At 46.8% G+C, this 21,192-nt stretch overlaps 1 protein-coding gene across 1 annotated transcript in view; it reads right to left on the minus strand.

The window, feature by feature from the left end:
• LOC119437407 (uncharacterized) overlaps positions 1 to 21,192 on the minus strand; it is a 408,649-nt gene that overhangs the window by 234,250 nt on the left and 153,207 nt on the right. The gene's annotated exons all lie outside the window — the stretch shown is intronic.

The raw sequence follows: 21,192 nt of genomic DNA on the forward strand, positions 1-21,192 counted from the left end.
CTTGTCGAGAAATATTCTTCAGCCACGCTTCCCGACGCTGTAGATCGCAGGGGAATTCGTGGTACTTCGCAGCTGCGTCTCTTCTCGCGTTCGAGTTGCACAGCGGCCCACAACAGCTTCGCGGCATCACACCGCTAGAAAAAACCGTCTGCCACACACGCGCACACTAAAGAACCGTACTCAAGCACAAGAAACATGAGGCAAGCTGCTCACACACACGATCACACAAAAAAAGCACACGGAGAATGCGCACCAAAAAGCACACCAACACGCACAAATCCTGAGGCAACCACACTGTAGCACGAACCGGCGTCTGCCTTGCGTACCGTAGCAGTGGCCCCCTCACCCAAAATGAAAAAGGCGGATTCCGCCTTTTTCATTTTCCTGTGCTGCCCTCTGCCGCGCGCCGCTGGAAACGTTTTGGTAGGGGCTGGGGCTTTCGCCGGTTTTTTTGTGAACCTGCGCCCGTGTTAAGTGCGCATCGGTTGTGCGTTTCGTGGATTGCGAATAATTATTAATGGCTTCTGGGGGGCAGCATGTCGTTCCTGGAAGCCATGTAGAACTCACCAACTATATACATGTAGGGTGAGCAGGCCTGAGTGTGCTCTTTTGTTTACAGTACGGCCGATAAAGGCACGCTGAGTTCCCTGTGCCGTAGCGGCTGCTTTGGAGTTTGTTGGCGCTAACTCCTGCACTTGCACCTCGCTTTTTTTTTTGTAATTCTTTTTACGCATTCTTTAGACATTTCGCATAAATAAGATGTTTTCGAGTGCGCAGTCTTCCGTGTCGGATTTAGCAAAGCGATGCACTTGTTTACATCGGCATCTACAGCCACAGATCGTTGTTAGCGTCAAAAAATGGGGGAAAGGTGCATGTATGAAAAGGCGCTGATATGAAAGAATGTCAAAACGTACAATAAAACACACATATCTGCTCATATGAGCCGCGTTGTTCCATCGTGAGACGAGTCAGTATGAGCGGCTGAGCCACTTAAACAATGGCGGCTGTGATCCAGTTACAAATATTGGGCTCTTAATTTATTACTGATTCTCGCTTTTCTTTAATTTCGCGATAGTTAGTTTGCGCGTGTCATAAAACATTATTAGAGCAAACTGTGCTTGCATAAGCGCTCATTTAAAGGCCGTGTTGTTCTCCTGCAAGAACGCGGATGTCATCGCTGACACCGTTGGTATATAACTGAGCGAAGCGGCTGTTTATGCTGATGTACCGAATGTACCGTCTCTTGTTTCGGGTTTGACGCAGAGATAACGAGTACATTTCAGGAATTAAGAAATGTGTCAGCATGCCAACACGTAAAAACCCACTCATCTACGTTGCGAATACGACCGGCAGCCTACCGAAACGGTGACGTACAGATATTGGCACAGGCGTTGGGCACAGCGCTGTGTTCCCGCTTGCAGCTTATTGTGTACGCGGCCATCGACGCGAAGGGTAGTTTATTTCAAATCGCTAAAGCTAGAACTAGACTATAAAAACAGTTTCCTTCATCCTAACTTGCTTACTTTTCAGTACAGATCCGCCGGTAGCGGGCGCGAACTCGACGGCGCCAGGCCTGACCTCCGCTGAACAGGATCAACATTGGCTCAAACTTATGTGCACGGATTGAGAGGGTCGAATCTTGTGCATTTCAACTTCGTAGGCATGTTTTGACTAACTTTGAACGCGATTATTTATATATACTAACGAAGCCGTTGCGGCTATCGCGTTATCGGTTCGACGGCCGATCGCGCGGGGTTCGGTCGAATGATGGTCGGCACGCTGATTTTATCGGTGCCGTCGACAAGAAAGCCCGTCGCAGTACGACAACTCGCGCTCGTAGGTTACGTCTTGTAGGCCTGGTATGATAAAATGGTCTCAGCGACACAGTGCTGAATGGTCGGCCTATCGTAGGCGTGCGCGTCTTGTCGGTCTCGTATCGAGCCAGTGTTACCGCGCCTTGAACGAGTACGTGAAGTCGGGCACACGCTGCCACTACCAGCAAGCGAGGACTGACGCTACAAGAAGTCTTCGTCAGCAACGTGTTTTTAAGTGTCGTCCAAGTGTAACGCAGGGGTTTATCGATAAATTTGCTATCACAGCCATCAATGCAAGGCGGCAACTACATGGTTCCCTGTGCAGTCTGGACGCAGCCCTCACCGCTTTCTGTTAAAAGTGGAGTTGCAGTCTTACGCTACGCACGTTTTCGGTACCGCACCGACGTCGAGCTACCAGTGAAGTTTCAACGAGGTACACAGCACAAGGTTGCACTTGCAGTAGCGCGCGTGCGAGCGCATTTTTTTTTTTTTTTTTTTTTGGGGGGGGGGGGGGGACGTTTCCCCGAGACGGGGCCGCACTAGGGTGGCCACCCTAGCCGCACGGCCGCGCGCGCAACCCTTCCAAAACGTTTCGCGACTAATCCGCCAGGGCAGGGCGCATGCGCCGTAGCGCCGTGAAAAAGGCGGAGTCAACTCAGCCGAGACGCGCTCGCCCATTGACGACGACGCGACGCAGCAGGCCGCACCTTTTTTTTTTTTTTTTTTTTTTTTTTTTTTTAATCCAGCGGCCGTGGTATTGATAACCAACAAGGGTTGATAAGAGCCGGATCTAGTCCGATAAGGTTGATATCGACCGATAGGGATTGATAAGGGTTTATACTGGTCGGATCAAGTTTCATAACATTGATATAGACACCGGGCTGCATGGAGATGAGTCCCGGCCACGGCGGCCGCATTTCGATGGGGGCGAAATGCGAAAAACCCCGTGTACATAGATTTAGGTGCACGTTAAAAAACCCCAGGTGGTCGAAATTTCCGGAGTCCCCCACTACGGCGTGCCTCATAATAAGATCGTGGTTTTGGCACGTAAAACCCCATAATTTTTTGCGTGGAGATGAGCAAGTGGCACAATGCTTACGCATACTTAGATAACTCCCAGAGGAGTTAATTTCTGCATGAATTTTTTTGTTATTTTTGTTGCTTTAGTGCTTCAGTGGACAGCCAGCGTTTGAAAATTTCAAGAATATCGGTATATCACGAATTACTCAAATTAAATCGTGGAGTCTGTTTAATTCGTCCCGATATCCTATGAGTGCATTGGGATGCCGTACGCTCCAGCATAATTTTGTCTGCCTGGGTTTCTTTGTCGTGCTTCTACAGCACGGCGCATGTTTTGCATTTTTTTCGCATTTTTTGCATTTTTCCCCATCAGAATGTGGCTTTATCTGCCGGGAATCGAACCCGCAACCTCGTGCCAAGCAGCACAAAGCCGTGGTGGTTGAACACACCGTTGCGGACGAGTCGGCATCAGGAATAGGTCATATAATAGGAAACGGCTTACCAATTTTTTTTTCCTTCGTTAACCTGTGTGTGCGGCATGCGACGCGAATATATAACGTCAGCGAGAGCGGATCGGGATAACTACTGATACGCCACGAAGCAATGCAACAAATGAAGCTTTATAAGTCGAACGCCTCTACAGCGAAATGACCAGTATAACGAAGGACGACTGATTAAGTCGCGGCCGAATTCCTAGTCTTTCATATGTATGTATTGTGAAGACCTCTACACAAATTTGCCTGCACAACGAAGGAATTTAGGCTTCCATGTCGGCTGATTTGTTGTTTTACAACGTACGGGTGCACGCAGAGGTGCCGCCACTTCCCACCGCAGACGTCATGCACCGAGGCGCGCTCTGCGTTAGCGCTACCCAGTAAACAACAAATATTGTTGGACATCTATGTCACGTTTCTTCTGGGCATTGTGAATATCTAAAAGATATCCACATAAATCCAGATTATCAATTATATGTCCACAACTATACAAAAAGCGCATCCGTACTTATGCGGCAGGAAACGTTGCACAACGAAGCTGATATATTAGCCAGAAAAAGATATTGCCATTTAGTAAAATGCGATACGTATACACGCTATCAAGATGAAATTCTTTACATTCCCCTTAATGCGTGACAAGAGTATAGTGTCTGTTTATTGCCAGAACGGCACATTGCACATAACATTTCAATAAATCCTGAGAAAAATGAATCCTCGCGTGACATATGTCCGCCATATCATAGCCTTTTGTAGAGCGTTTACTACGTATACATATATATATTGAACATTACGATCGCAGCAGAGGCTGTGTGACAGCTGCAACGGGCAACGAGAACGCCCGCTCAGCAAGATCAGATAAATGCACACGCCCGCGACGAGGAAACGCAGCACTCATTCCCCTGGACCTCGTTCCCGCCTGGCACAAGTAGCTAACGAAAATTTTAAAAGTAAGTTGTATCGAAAATGGGCAGAGTAGGCGTACACACATGAAAAACAGACATGATGGTTTCGAACTATAATTTGAACTGGAATTTGAATGTGTATGTATGTATGTATGTATGTATGTATGTATGTATGTATGTATGTATGTATGTATGTATGTATGTATGTATGTATGTATGTATGTATGTATGTATGTATGTATTGTGGGGATTGTGGGGATTGAGGGATTGCACGCGCTTCACCTGTTCTGCCGTCCCTCGCATTTCCCCGTCCGCTCCCCACCGGTTCTAGCAGTGGCGCTCCACTCGCGGTGGTTTTAAGGTCGGTGGTTTGCAATGAGGGCGGCGCGCTGACGTCACTGCGCGGCCGCGTGTCGGCTGCTAGTTGATGTTGAGCAGAAATATGCATCTTTTCTGTTTTCCTCAACCTCTACTACTACTACTACTGAGCGTGGCTCATGGTGGCTCTCTTATCTCCGGGACCAGCGCAGGGTACGTAGTACATGCTTTCCTCTCGTCCGCCGACACCTTTGTGACTAGGACTTGAGCTCGCGCACGGTGCCTTTGCCCGTGCAACGCCTCCTTTACTATAGTAAAGGAGGCGTTGCACGGTCCCCATGTACATGTATGTATGTATGTATGTATGTATGTATGTATGTATGTATGTATGTATGTATGTATGTATGTATGTATGTATGTATGTATGTATGTATGTATGTATGTATGTATGTATACGCAGGCGCGGATCCAGGGGGGATGTCCGGATGTCCTGACCCCCCCCCCCCTCAGATTTCTGCATCGCCCCCTCGCTGACAAGGGGATGGCCCTGTCGCAAAAAAATATGGCCACCAGCATTTTTCAAAATTATTTTTCGCGAGTACCAGTGGTAACAGCCACGTAGAAGTAAAGCTAGCTCGCTCACAAGCTTAGTTGTATTCCGTAGGGGTGTGGTGTCGCGAGGTTGCCGTAGTTATTTTTTCTCATGCACACCTTGGACCTCCTGGCGCCGGCCGTGCCTTACTCGTACCGTCGGTGGCGTCGAATGAACGAGGGGACGTCCCTTTTGCCAAGCATGCCGATGTCTGCGCGAGCGCCTTCGCGCCTGATCAACTTAGTTCCCCCTCGGGGTGTCATCGGTTGCCTCATTGGCTGTCATCGGTTCCGCGACCAACCTGCTTAATGAAAGAGATCTCTCGCTGAAGTGTTCATATATAAACAATAACAACTAACAGCTAAACTAAGGACTACGCATAGGCGACTTTTTTTTAACTGTAGCACCAATTGTGATCACAGTTACACGTTGACAATATCCAGTACGAGCACAGTACCGTTCGTATGCTACAAGTTTTTCATTGTAATTTCGCAGTTGTCGTACATTAAGCATAGGAGGCTCAAAGCCGCCGGATCCGTTTATCTGAGTGGCCGTGCTCGCGGAGCGGGGCGAAACCTCGAGCAGCGCCTGCGAAATGGGGGAGCGTGACGTCAGCGGCCAACGCCAGCGCGCGGGCGTCACGTGATTAGAGAAACGGGAGCAGATGCGCGCCTTGTGTAAAAGGATGACGTCGCGTGGGAAACAAAACATGAAGACGCTGGCTCGCCCTCTCGGCTACTACACCACATCGTTCTTCTTGTAGGTGGCGTCGTGAGCCTTCATACGCGGTGATTCGCATATCGTAAACAACCAGCGTAGTGGTTGCCGCGTTGGAGCTCCAAAGCAAACGAAGGTGTCTCAGCCGAACGCCAAGAATCTCCTTAAGGAAAACAAGGTGTCCCAACAGAACTCCGAAGATGGACCCGTGCTTACACGTTTATAACGAAACTGCGACAGATGATCCCAAATTTTATTTTAAGAAACAATACAGGCTAGATATACCGGGTGTTCAAAATTAAGCTTTATGGTTTTCTTAAAATGAGGCACTGGGAGGCACGTGAAAACCACCTGCGCAAATAAGTTATGTGGCCAGGGGGACACAAAGTGAGATGATAATTATCGCTAGTCAGCAGCCGAATTGACTAAAATTGAATAATTAACTTTTTATTGACTGCAGTAAGTGTGTATGTTTGTATTCAAAAGTTAGAGGCAGTCGTGTTTCTACACAGTTTCACTTCGAAGAATCCTTCTTTACTCGCGGACAACTTTCTGTGGCAATGAAGGGAAAGCTACGGAGGCAAAGCGCTCACAAGTGAGGGTGCTTCTGAAAAGAGTCCCGCGTTTTAATCCACGTTGGTTTATGTTGGCGAAGAGTAAACATAAACAGCTTATTAGCAACAGTTAAATAAGACAGAACACACCACTGAGTGTAAAAGTTTACTCATTTTGCGGCTGTTCCCTTCCGCGTCTGGGCAAACGCGAAATCGTCGCACGTGGAAGTTGCGTCGATTCAGCGTCTGTTCCGAGCAACCAAAAGCACTGTCAAACGCTGCCGGACTACTTGGCGCGGTAACACATGTGCAGCATCCACGCGCCCGTAGCTTGCCCTTCACTGCCACAGAAAGTTGTCCGCGAGTATAGCGTGTCTATGCTCCGAGATATCCAACTACAAATTGTAATTGTCGTTTGCATGATTACGCATGCAAGAGAGTGAGGATCGGCGCAAAGCTCCTCCCTGATGTGCCGCGGCTGTTGGGTACGGCGCTTAGTCTGACAACGCGGCGGAGGCATTGGCAAGATAATAACTGTCCCCCTTCCCCTCACGGCTGGCGAAAAAAAAAATCGAAGAACCCGTAACCGCTGTCGTAACACGCGACCGCGCAGCCTGTAAAAATGGCGGCAGCTGCCATGCCGAGATAATGGCGCGCGCAGAGAAGCCGGAGGGCAGTGCGCGTGCGTAATGGTGACTAGACGACCGGGCATGGTCCTTGCTTGGGCTACGCAAATAAAGTGACTGCTGATTTCTAAGTATTGTAAGTTTTATTGAAATCAAAAGCAACAACGGTACCATCAACAGCAGAAACCTTTTTAGCTATGCTAACGAATATTTCATACTGCCGCTTTAAATTTGGTGTTGTCATGCACAAATTTCATGACAACAATTCACCCATCAAGATGTCAATGCCCTAAAAATGTTCAAAATGCCTCCCTTCCACAGCAATGCAAAGCATAAACCGCTCTCGCGTCAACTCGATAACTCTGCGCAGTACAATTGAAATTTGGAGTGGGATATCTCGGAGCACGAACACGGCTAGAATAATTCTCCCGACTGATGCTGTGTAGACACACGACTGCCTCTAAGTTTTCAATACAAACATAACCACTTACTGCAGTCGTCAAAAATTCTTGTTCAATTTTAGTTAATTGGGCTGCTCACAGCGATAATTATCTCACTTTGTGCCCCCCTGGCCACATAACTTATTTGCACAGGTGGTCTTCGCGTGCCTCCCAGTGCCTAATTTTAAGAAAAGCATCAAGCTTAGTTTTGAACACCCTGTATTATCAGGCACAGGCGCCAAGCGCATGGCTGTATTGGGTAATGTCATTTTCCTATAAGCTCGGAGAAACCGATACCTGGCTTCGCTATAGGGCTTCTTCATCTTTCTGGGGTTTTACGTGCCAAAACCAGTTCTGAATATGAGGCACGCCGTAATGGAAGGATCCGAATTAATTTTGACCACCTGGGGTTCTATAACGTGCCCTACAACGCAAGCACACGGGCGTTTTTGCATTTTGCCTCTATCGAAATGCGGCCGCCGCGGCCGCGATTCGATCCCACGATCTCGTGCTCAGCTGCGCAACGCCTGAGCTGACTGAGCCACCACGGCGGGCTACAGGTGTTGTTCTAGCCGTATGAAACGCGGGTTTATCGTGAGCAGAAACGGTGAATTTCGGTAAATGAGAAGCTACTATCATCATCATCATCATCATCATCACCGACAAAAGCTGACCCCCCCCTCAGAAAAAACCTGGATCCCTGTGTATACGTATGTATGTATATATGTATGTATGTATGTATGTATGTATGTATGTATGTATGTATGTATGTATGTATGTATGTGTGTATGTATGTATGTATGTATGTATGTATGTATGTATATGTATGTATGTATGTATGTATGTATGTATGTATGTATGTATGTATGTATGTATGTATGCATGTATGTATGTATGTATGCATGCATGCATGCATGCATGCATGACAGGGGTCGTCAAAAGTTTCCAGGCCACAGCTTGCGCGAACACGTTGACTTCGAGCCCCGTGGCGTGTCATGTAACGGATTTCAAGTGCCCCGGAATTGGTTTCTTCAAGGGGGTAATGGACACTGTTTATCGCCACCCACAGCTTCCGACGGCTATAATTACTCCAGGGGCCGCGCCACTTGCTTGAGAGTGAGCATGAATGTATCTAATCGTTTTCCCACATACATGGTTCCAGGCGCGGATCCAGGGGGGATGTCCGGATGTCCTGCCCCCCGCCTCAGATTTCTGCATCGCCCCCTCGCTGACAGGGGAATGGCCCTGTCGCAAAAAAAAAAAAAAAAAAAAAATATCGCCACCAGCATTCTTCAAAAGTATTTTTCGCGGATACCCGTGGTATCAGCAATGTAGAAGTAAAGCTAGCTCGCTCACAAGCTTAGTTGTATAGGGTATGAGTGTGGTGTCGCGAAGTTGCCGTATTATTTTTTCTCATGAACACCTTGGACCTCCTGGCGCCTGCGGTGCCTCACTCGTGCTATCAGCGGCGGCGAGCGAACGAGGGGACGTCCCTTTTGTCAAGCGCGCCAAGGTCCGCTCGAGCGCCTTCGCGCCTGATTAACTTAGTTTCCCCTTGGGGTGTCAACGGTTGCCTCATTGGCTGTCATCGGTTCCGCGACCAACCTGCTTAATGAAAGAGATCTCTCGCTGAAGTGTCCATATATAAATAATAACAACTAACAGCTAAACTAAGAACTACGCATAGGCAACTTTTTTTAAACTGTAGCACTCATTGTGATCATGCACAGTATACGTACACGTTGACAATATCCAGTACGAGCACAGTACCCTTCGTACGCTACAAGTTTTTCATTGTAACTTCGCAGTTTTATTGTCGTACATTAAGCATAGGAGGCTCAAACCCGCCGGATCCGTTTATCTGAGTAGGCGTTCTCGCGGAGCGGGGCGTAGCCTCGAGCCCGGCCGTGCCTCGAGCCGCGGCTGCAAAGTGGGGGAGCGTGACGTCAGCGGCCAACGCCAGCGCGCGGGCCTAGGATGGCGTCGCGTGGTTAGAGAAACGGGAGCAGATGCGCGCCTTGTGTAAATTTAAGGATGACGTCGCGTGGGAAACAAAGCATGAAGACGCTGGCTCGCGCTCTCGGCTACTACGCCACATCGTTATTGTTGTAGGTGGCGTCGTGAGTCTTAATTCATACGCGGTGATTCGCATATCGTAAACAACCAGCGTAGTGGTTGCTGCGTTGGAGCGGAGCGTTACGCCCGTATTCAAGAACGTTCCTCTAGTCAACACACCACCACGACTCAAGAGAGAAGATGGCACTGCCATCCCTCAACAGAAGTGGTCACTGAGCTTCATGATCATTCGCGGGAATTCTTGAGAATTGTCGCGTCTTTATCAGTCGAGAGGCGGCGCTGTGCTCAACAAGGAAGTGTACGAGTCTGGCTCCCACCCTTTTGCACAGGATGGCATTCACTACAGTGGTGCCACGGGCGGGAGCGTAGGTAGTAGGATAGGGCGCCAAGATACGGCTTTTTTGGGGGGACCCAGAGCCCTAAGACGACCAGTGTAGACGAAGACGGACCCAGAGAGGCCCCAAGATTCAAGAAACGTAGAATCGGTAGGAGAAGAAATAGACGTAAGCACCAAGGGCAAGGTCATTCTGACATAGGGTACATTAACATGCAAGGTGGCAGGAATAGGCTGAAGTGGGAGGAGATAGACGAGCAACTAAGGCAAGAAAAGCTGATGGTATACGGGTTTGTGGAGACACATCTTAGGGACATGGAGCAACCTCCCTGTAATCCTGACTATGCATGGGAATATTGCAATAGAACAGAGGGCAGCAGAAAAGGGGGTGGAATTGGTGCATTCATTCATAAAAGTATGAACTGGCAAAGGGTCAAACAGGAATGCAAGGAGCATTTATGGCTAAAAGGGAAAGTTGCAGGAGAGCAGACACTCCTTGGCTTTGTATACCTGTGGACAGGAGCAAATGCCAAAGAGGAAAACAAAAAAATGCTGGAATGCATATCAAGTGACATTAATGAGCTAGGAGAAGGGTGCGAGATTATTATACTAGGAGATATGAACGCACACATAGAAGACATGGACGGGTACACAGACTCAACAGGCAACATGATGCTGGATATGTGTGAAATGCATGACTTAGTTGTATGCAAAAGTACTGAGAAGTGTGAAGGGCACATAACATGGGAGGTAGGGAGCCTGCAGTCGACGATAGATTATGCACTAATGTCACATAGGATGCACGATAGGCTAAATGTAATGAGCATAGATGAATATGGCTCCAGAAGTCTAGGTAGTGATCACAAACGTATTAAGGTGAGTTTTAGAAGGGAAATGAAAGTAGGTAGGAGGCAAGATGAACAACCAGGTGGGATATTTTACTCGGAAAAGCAGCTTGAAATAGCAACCAAGCAAATTGAGGAAGTAATTTCAGAGGATACAAAAACAGAATGGACATATGCAAATTTAACAGGAGTATTTGAGCTAGAGCTTACTAAGGTACGAGTCAGGACAAAAGGGAACAGAAGACATAAACCCAAGAGCTGGTGGGATGAGGAGGTTAAGAAGGCCATAGAGAAACGTCAGGAAGCATCCAGGGAACACAGATATTCAAAGCAGAGGGGTGAACCAGAAGCTGATGTAGGCAGAAAATGGAATAACTTTTTAAACTGTAGAAGGGAAGCATCCCATTTGATCAATGAGAAGATCAGAAGAAAGGGGAGCCAATGGTTGTCAGAAGTAAACAAAAAGGATAGAAAAGCAGCGAAGAAATTTTGGAAACATCTCAACTCCTTGAGTAATAAGACTAGCCTAGAGCAGAGGTTTATAGTTACAGCTCAAGGTGTTCGACTAGAGGGAGATGAGGCAATGGAACATATAAGAACAATGATGACAGAAAAATTTAAAGAACGAAACATAGCATGTGCTGAATCAGGTGAGGATGGACTAGGCAGTGCAGTGGCTCCACTGGCACAAAGCGAGTGGGAAAGGGCAGAGAAGAGGGTTCCTAGTAGCACGTCGACAGGTCCTGATGGCATCCCAATTATGTTGATAAAGACATTGGGCCCACAATCTAAGAAAGCATTAAGAGAGGCAGTGAGCAAAATGATAATGGACGGTAAAGCCCCCGACGGGTGGAGACTGAGCAGGATGAGCATGATATATAAGGGAAAGGGGGACAAAGCCGACATAAACAACTACCGTGCCATAACAGTGACGTCAGTGGTTTACAGGGTGGTGATGCAGATTATAAAGGACAGACTGCAGGCATGGGTGGAGAGCGAGGAGGTGCTGGGGGAACTACAAAATGGGTTCCGAAAACAAAGAAGGTTAGAAGATAATCTGTTCTCATTGACAGAGTGTATTGAAATAGCAGAAAAGGAACACAGGCCCCTATGGCTTGCATTTCTAGATATCAAGGGAGCCTATGACAGTGTAATCCAAAAGGACTTGTGGGACATACTGGGCACTCTAGAGGTGGAAGATGGAGTAAGAAACCTTTTAAAAGATATCTATAAAAGTAACAAGGTGCTTATAAAATTGGAAAACAAGATATCTGGGCCTATAGAGATACAGCAGGGGCTTAGGCAGGGGTGCCCTCTGTCACCTCTGTTGTTCATGCTGTATTTACAAGGATTAGAGAAAAAATTAGAGAGGAGCGGACTTGGCTTCAACCTTTCCTATTTCAAGCAAGGAGAATGGATTAAACAGTAATTACCAGGACTGATGTATGCGGATGACATTGTACTTATGGCTGACAGCAAGGAAGACTTGCAGAGATTAATGGACATCTGTGGTAAAAAGGGAGATAGCTTAGGTTTGAAGTTTAGTAAAGAAAAATCGGCAGTCATGACTTTTAATGATAATCAGGGCAGCGAGCATAGGATACAGGAGGTTACGCTGGAGGTGGTGGATAAGTACAAATATCTTGGAGTGTGGATAAACAATGGGGCTGAGTACCTAATGGAACATGAAAAATATGTGACGGCTAAAGGTAGCAGAAATGCAGCTGTGATGAAAAATAGGGCACTGTGGAATTACAACAGGTACGAAGTGGTGAGAGGGATTTGGAAAGGGGTGATGGTCCCTAGTTTGACTTTCGGCAATGCGGTCCTGTGCATGAGATCAGAGGTTCGAGCAAGGTTGGAAGTTAAGCAGCGAGGGGTAGGTAGACTGGCTCTGGGAGCACACGGAAATACACCAAATCAGGGGGTACAGGGTGACATGGGATGGACGTCATTCGAGGGCAGGGAAGCCAGCAGCAAGATAGAAATTGAGGAGCGATTGAGAGAAATGGCAGAAAAGCGGTGGGCAAGGAGAGTTTTCAGTTATTTGTACATGAGGAATGTTGATACAAAATGGAGGAAGCTGATCAGAAAACTGTCAATCAAATATTTGGACTGCAGGAGGGGTGCAATTAAACCAGGAAACAGCGGTTAAGAAAAAGGTTAAGGAAACAGAGAGGGGTCTGTGGAAAATAGGGATGCAGACAAAATCAGCACTGGGAACGTACCGAACTTTCAAGCAAGAAATTGCCAGAGAAAATATCTACGATAATTCTAGGGGAAGCTCTTTGTTGTTTGAAGCCAGGACGGGAGTATTGCGGACTAAGATGTACCGAGTCAAGTACCAAGGTATAGACACGTTGTGCTGTGCGTGTGGAGAAGAAGAGGAAACGGCTGAACACCTCCTACTTTTCTGTAAAGGGCTTAACCCTACAGTGCAAGGCAACGGGGCTGATTTTTTCAAAGCATTGGGGTTAAGGGACAGTGAAGGCAAAATAGACTTTAAGCGGGTAGAAATAACCAAACAGAGGTTATCTGATTGGTGGATAAAATCAAGGCAGGGGTGAAATTTCACCCACCACAAAGTACAAAATATGTTAATAGTCATGGCTAGGTGGCTTATGCCACCGCCCGGTTTAAAGGGTTCAGCCTCATCCATCCATCCATCCATCCATGGAGTGGAGTAAGAGCTTCGAGTCGAGGGCTGTTTCAGAATACGGGAGTAAGTCCTCCAAAGCAAACGAAAGAATCTTCTTAAGGAAATCAAAGTGTCCCAACAGAACTCCAAAGACGAGCCCGTGCTTACGCATTTATAACGAACCTGCAAAAGATCATCCCAAATTTTATTTCAAGAAACAATACAGGCTAGATATACCGTTTAAATTAAGCTTTATGGCTTTCTTAAAATTATGCACTGGGAGGCACATGCAGACCACCTGCGCAAATAAGTTATGTGGCCAGGCGGACACAAAGTGAGATGATAATTCTCGTTGTCAGCAGCCCAATTAACCAAAATTGAATAATTAACTTTTTATTGACTGCAGTAAGTGTGTATGCTTGTATTCAAAAGTTAGAGGCAGTCGTGTTTCTACACAGTTTCACTTGGAAGAATTATTCTAGCGTGTCTGTGCTTCGAGATATCCAACTCCAAATTTTAATTGTCGTTCGCATGATTACGCATGCAAGAGAGTTAGGGTCGGCGCAAAGCTCCTCCCTGATGTGACGCGGCTGTTGCGTACGGCGTTTAGTCTGACAACGGGGCGGAGGCATTGGCAAAGATAATAACTGTCCACCCTCCCCTCACAGCTGGCGAAATGAAAAAAAAAAATAAAATCTAAGAACCCATAACCGCTGTCGTAACACGCGACCGCGCAGCCTGTAAAGATGGCGGCAGCTGCCATGCCAAGATAATGGCGCGAGCGGCGAAGCCAGAGGGCAGTACGTATGCATAATGGTGACTAGACGACCGGGCATGGTCCTTGTCTGGGCTACGCAAATAAAGTGACTGCTGATTTCCAAGTATTGTAAGTTTTATTGAAATCAAGAGCAACAACTGCACCACCAACAGCAGAAACCTTTTTAGCTATGCTAACGAATATTTCATACTGCCGCTTTAAGTTTGGTGTTGTCATGCACAAATCTCATGACAACACTTCACCCATCAAGATGTCAATGCCCTAAAGATGTCCAAAATGCCTCCTTCCCACAGCAACGCAAAGCATAAACCGCTCTCGCGTCGACTCGATTATTCTGCGCAATACGACAATTGAAATTTGGAGTCGGATATCTTGGAGCACGCACATGCTAGAATAATTCTTCCGACTGATACTGAATTTAGAAACACGACTGCCCCTAAGTTTTCAATACAAACATACCCACTTACTGCAGTCAACCAAACATGATTGTTCAATTTTAGTTTATTGGGCTGCTCACAGCGATAATTATCATCTCACTTTGTGCCCCCTTAGTCACATAACTTATTTGCACAGGTGGTCTTCGCGTGCCTCCGAGTGCCTAATTTTAAGAAAACCATAAAGCTTAGTTTTGAACACCCTGTATTATCAGGCGCAGCCGCCAAGCACATGGCTGTATTGGGTATAACGTCCTTTTCCTATAAGCTCGGAGAAACCGATACCTGGCTTCGATACAGGTCTTCTTCCTCTTTCTGGGGTTTTACGTGCCAAAACCAGTTCTGATTATGAGGAACGCCGTAGTGGAAGGCTCCGGATTAATTTTGACCACCTGAGGTTCTTTAACCTGCACTACAACGCAAGAACACAGGCGTTTTTGCATTTCGGCTCCATCGAAATGCGGATGCCGCGGTCGGGATTTGATCCCGCGATCGCGTGCTCAACACCTGAGCTGACTGAGCCACCACGGAGGGCTACAGGTGTTCCTCTAGCTGTATAAAACGCGGGTTTATCGTGAGCAAAAACGGTAAATTTTGGTAAATAAGAAAGGCTACTATCATCACCATCACCATCAGTAACAGAAGCTGACCCCCCCCCCCCCCCTCAGAAAAAACCTGGATCTGCCGCTGCATCGTTCACTGAGTAGTCGATCGTCGAATGGAGAACGCACAGGGCTGCTGTGCTGCGGTGACGGTTTGAAACCAACTGTCAGACCAAATTGGGTCACTGAGTATGTGGCAATGTGTACATACCAGGCGCGTAGCCAGGGGGGGGGCTGATGGGGCTTCAGCCCCCCCCCGAAATTTTTTCGTGCTGTCATGCACCGCCGACCAAAACAACCACCGGCGCCGGAAATTATTGTGGATTTTGTCTACAATGTCTTTTTGACACTCGAAAGGACATTTCGGCGCGAAAATTGCGAACTCGGGCTGGATTTCGTGCAAACGCCCATGCAACTAGAGTCACATAACGTAAGGAGCCCCAGCCGAGCACAAAGTTTCAAGGGATTTTCAATAGCGAGCGGGCGCGTCGCGGCATCTCGCAGCGGCACCGGAATCTACGGAGCGCATGGATTTCAATTCCAAAACTTCATGAGTATAAACTTCTCATACACTTTTGACGCGAAAGTGCACTGACATTTCCAAAGGCGTGCTTCTGATTTTTAATTCTGGAACTTTCTGGGTTTAATGTTTTTATAAACTTGGGCCAACATGCACGCACTCGAACGCGCGTGTCTAAGCCGTTCCAGAAATGGAAGCACGTGCTCGCAATCTTGCACGCAGAGGAAAATATTAAATATCACCGCGACTGTCAGCTGGCATCTGATAATTTTCTCCAAACATTTTCAGAAAGCGCGTCCAATGTGATCAATAAGCTGGACCAGGGCGGGCAAAGTAAAATAAGAGAAAACAGAAGAAACTCAACGGCCTATTTAATTTGAGACAGTTCTTTTTTGCGGGCGGCAAGGTCTTGCTCTCCGTGGCGATAGGGACACTGGTCCTATGGATTTAAGTAAAGCCCCCGCTGAAATTACTGGTATTTCCAGAACGCTTCTTCGCATGCAAGCTGATTGTGGAGATACACATCTGAAGAACCATTTGGAAAGTTGCCCCAGTAATGCCTCGTATTTAAACCAGATGTACCAATCCAAATTATAGAAATTTGTGGTGAAATTACCAAAGAAAGCCTAGATGCAAAAGTGAACGCTGCAGGCTGCTTCTCCGTACTTGCTGACGAAACGACAGATATTGCTAGAATCGAACAGCTTACTGTTTGTGCAAGGTACGTAAACAAGGATGTCAACGATATCGAATGAAGAAAGGAAGGAAAATAAGAGGTGAAAGGCAAAGAGGTTAATCAGGTTAAGGGTCCGATTGGCTACTTTGCACAGGGGGATGGGGTAAGGGCAGAAAATATTAGAGAACAAAAGAAGATTAAAAAGAAAACTAGAAGAAACGTATCAGTCCGCACATTCTATAGTTTTTCACTAAGTCCTGTTTCTTTTAAAAAGCGTAATAGCGCTTTTAAAGCAGTTCGTTCCGACGTCGGCTGGGACCAGGGACCAAGAATTGTGGCTTCCGTAAGAGGACGGCTGTCTACCTTGTCGAGCGTGGTGCTGAGGAAACGATATCGAAGTGTTTTTAGGTTTCTGCACGGGAATAGATGCCCTCTCTCATGGAGACTGCAGGTTATATGTACATGTGTACAAACTAGAGCACTGCACGGGCTCGGGCTTACCCGAAAGCCCGGGCCCGGCCCGGCCCTTGGGCGGGCCGGGCCAGGTAGAGCAGTTTTTTCACGGGCTCGGGCCGGGCTCGGGCCGGGCTCGGGAACGGCGTGTGCTTTTTGACCCGGGCCCGGGCCGGGCTTTCTCGTGGTGTGCATGTAACGTGCAGCGAGTTATTCTCGGGCGTCTGAACTCTGACAAACATGTATTTTTCGGTATCGGGCCGGGTTCGGGCCTGAGGTAAAGGGGTGGCGGGCCGGGCCAGGCGGGTAACGTAGATTATTTCCGGGCCCGGGCCGGGCCCGGGTCTCGCCATGAAAGTTTTGTTCGGGCTCATGCGGGCAGCCCAACGTAAAAACGGGCCCGGGCCGGGTCCGGGCTGAAAAAATCGGCCCGTGCAGTGCTCTAGTACAAACTGCTGCATATTCTAGTCGCCCTTCCAGTGTCACTGCCAGCGCAGAGATATTTTCAAACATGAGATTACTAAAAAAACCACTTGCGCTTTACAATGAGGAACGCATGGTTATGCTGGCGCTTCTATACGCCGACAGAGACGTCGCCATCAACGTGTCGGAAGTTACTGAACGCTTCACTAAACCTCCCCGCCGAGTAAAGTTTATCGTTTAGATAGCGAAGCAGCAAAAATCAATGCCTGTAAAAATATGTGTTCCTTCACGTTCCTATATAAGCTCGTAATTATGAAAACGTATGACTGTTCATTAGCTTTTAAAACCACAGAAATTTTCACCATTTGTTGTAACAGTTAGCATGATAATCAAAATTATCCTGGGAATACAAAAATTACGGGGACATCAATAACCAATTTTGACAAACCTTGCTCATTGAAAGCCCGGAACACGCGGCGTTTCCCCAAAACGCACTCGGATGTTGGGTAAATCAACTTGCCGCATCATCTGTGGCTTTCGTTTGTCCTTTTCTTTCCTTTTTAGCTACATGGATTTACTTCTTTTTTTAAACGAAGCAATAGCCTTCTTTGACTTGGGGTGCAGAATAATTGTTGCCGCTGTGCAGGCAGTTAAAACATGCATTTTCATATTGATTTCTGCATTCTTTTTCTCTTATTCTAGCCACATGGTGCTGTCGCGATCGCAGCATGGCCCAAATGCATATCACAATTTCTGAGATCATAGTTTTGTTCTTGTCTGGATCAGAATCAGAATCAGAATTTGATTATTAAAGGTTGGGATCGTCTGTCTTTATACTCGTATGCGTGAAGTTTACTGTCTGTGACTGCGCAACATGTTTATTTGTCTTGTTTGACGCATTATATAGAATGACGTTTCCTTAGATACGTAGATTTATTGCAGACTTATACGTATATTTAAATATCTTGTTGCGAGGTTTTGTGTATACAAGCAGTGAACTTGGTTTCACGCGACACTTTCTTGCCATTTGTATATTCCATTCTATCTTCGCATTTCTAATGTACATTTTGCGGAACTTCTGCTTTTTATATGTACTCGTTGTTGCAACTATAATTTCGGTGCAATTACAATATACGACCGGTAACATCTGCTGCTGCGCAATCCGTTGCAACGAAGGACAGCGTCATTGAGGTTTTTCCCTGACCGTTGCATATGTACAAAAATGTAAACGAGGTTGTTAAATGACAAAGATTCATCAAAATATTTGTCAACTCGTTCATTTTATGGCCTTTACGTTTTTCATACCAGCTGCTTGCACTGCTTTGCTGGTTTCGAACTGATATAGTTCTAAAGTTCACGTGATATTTTTTTTGCTTATTAGATAGACCAGAAACAAAAAAAAAAAACAAAAAAAAAAAAACGCGGAAGCACTGATATCAGCTATTACTGCCACAATTTTTGGGACATACGAAGCTATTCTTTTACGAAACAAACACATAATTTACTTGTCTTGACTGTGCGTAGCGTTAAATAACTCGTTTTCAGCACCTAATATACAATGGCATTGGCAATGGCAATGCAGTTATTATTGATGTATTTGATGCCTCGACAACTTTTATAAGGAGGAGGCCGCGTTGCAACTTGAGCCCCCCCCGAAAAAAATTTCTGGCTACGCCACTGGTACATACTATACCGGGTGTTCAAAATTAAGCTTTACGGTATTTTTAAAAATCACCTGTGGCAGGTAGCATAATTCTTCATAACGCAAGATATTATCTCGTATTCGATTTTGCTCTCACTTTTTGCCATTCACAGCACTATTTTCAATCATGACACACCATGGAGTCGTTATACCATCTAAATAGGATTTGTTCAAGCTCAATTGACTGATGCCTTTGTGCTGAGACAGTATGGACTACAGCATTGCACGGGCTGTTATTATAGGCCTGTGATTCGGCTGTTATTATCGGCCGTTGATTCAAAGCGAGACCTGGGCCCAGCCCGGGCCCGACAGAAGATTTCAACCACCCGGCCCGGCCCGATCGCAAATCCGGCCCGACCGAGGCCCGAACGGAGGCCGTCGAGAGCAAGGTGTTTAAAATAGCAACAACCGATGTTTTGTTGGCGCATGCTTCGCTAACAAGTACTTTAACCTTCAGTAATATATTTTACAAAACGTCGTCATGGTAGAAAAAGATGACCAGTAGTACTTTTGCTAACTTCCTGGAGTATCGAGCTTCCTCTATAATCCAGGACTTGTACATCCTCGTACAGCATGTACAGAATTCAGCGTGGTGATTTTTGAATTCCACCTGGTACTCACTTCTCGATTTATACCAGGGGGGTAGTAGCTGGCTAGCCAGCCCGGCGCTCTGCTTCAGAAAGGTGACGACGGTCTTCACATTTTTCAACTGCCCACGCACGTGTGGTAGATGCTCATTCAAGAAACCATTCAAAGATGTGGCGGAGGATGGTGTTGACGTGTGCAGCGCAGCTGATGCTCCGGTCGAAGTGCACTGATGATGTTTGCTGCTAACTGATGACGTTTGCTCGGAGGTAAAATCATTCTTAAATAATAACAGACTTTTTAGTTCCCGGTCGTCGTTCACGTAGTGAGCAGTGGCCGTGATGTACGCATGCTGTTTTCTTACAATCGTCAGTCCTTAACAGCCTTCCTCCATCGCTGCCTTGGTCACTGGCCGTAGCGTTTCTCGTAAATCACCAGCCACTTCAGCTGAATTGCGGGACACCGTCGTGGGGTGCGCAAGTGATTCTTGGACGGATATGGTTCCGTACCGCGCACCGGCAGTGACAAGCTCATTGGCAAACTTCAAAAATCCATCATTTCACACGACATCGAAGGGCTTATCTTTAGTACAATGCGTTGGCGGGCTAGTTGGTGCGAATCCATAATTACTTGTTTAGCGCAAAAACAACGGACACGTGAAAGACGACAGGACAAGGCGCTACTCTCAACTGACATCATTTTATTGTATCCCTCCTTTATATCGAGCAGAAACAAGAACATGCGCAGTGAGCACCATGCGCGGCAACCACCACGACATCTGATCGCCAGAGTGCACTCATGACACATAATCCAAAAAACCATATTCAGCGCTGTACAAGCTTAAGGAAGGCACACTAATGCACTGCGAACCCAGTGACTGTATGAAAAAAGCTTCCGATAATTCTCGGGCGGTGGTATCACGGCTCTTTTTCAAAATCGTAGTGTCATGAAACTACGATTTTGAAAAAGAGCCGTGATACCACCGCCCGAGAATTATCGGAAGCTTTTTTCATACAGTCACTGGGTTCGCAGTGCATTAGTGTGCCTTCCTTAAGCTTGTACAGCGCTGAATATGGTTTTTTGGATTATGTGTCATGAGTGCACTCTGGCGATCAGATGTCGTGGTGGTTGCCGCGCATGGTGCTCACTGCGCATGTTCTTGTTTCTGCTCGATATAAAGGAGGGATACAATAAAATTATGTCAGTTGAGAGTAGCGCCTTGTCCTGTCGTCTTTCACGTGTCCGTTGTTTTTGCGCTAAACAAGTAATTATGGCTTATCTTTAGCTAGTGCAATATTTGACGCACGCTGTCGCCAAGCTAGCCTTGCTTTGGCTATACACGATATACACTGTCTCTGGTATCAGCCCACATTGCTATGGCACTTGCTTGCCAAGATAAGTCATAAGCATGACGGCATGACGACGACATAGTGACAATGCAATGATGAAGTCTGAATGATGTTGACGGAACGACAAAGGCAGTATGACGACGGCATGACAATGAAATGACAATTCTGAAATGCTGGTATAACGACGAAAGCATGACGATGACAGCATGAGGACAATGGGATGACGCCAAAATACACCTGGTCTGATGCCGGGTGCACTCATAACACCTTCTCTCACTGCATTTTTCGCAAGTGTTTAGT

This window comes from Dermacentor silvarum, chromosome 1 (genome assembly GCF_013339745.2).
Source record: "Dermacentor silvarum isolate Dsil-2018 chromosome 1, BIME_Dsil_1.4, whole genome shotgun sequence".
NCBI lineage: Eukaryota > Metazoa > Arthropoda > Arachnida > Ixodida > Ixodidae > Dermacentor > Dermacentor silvarum.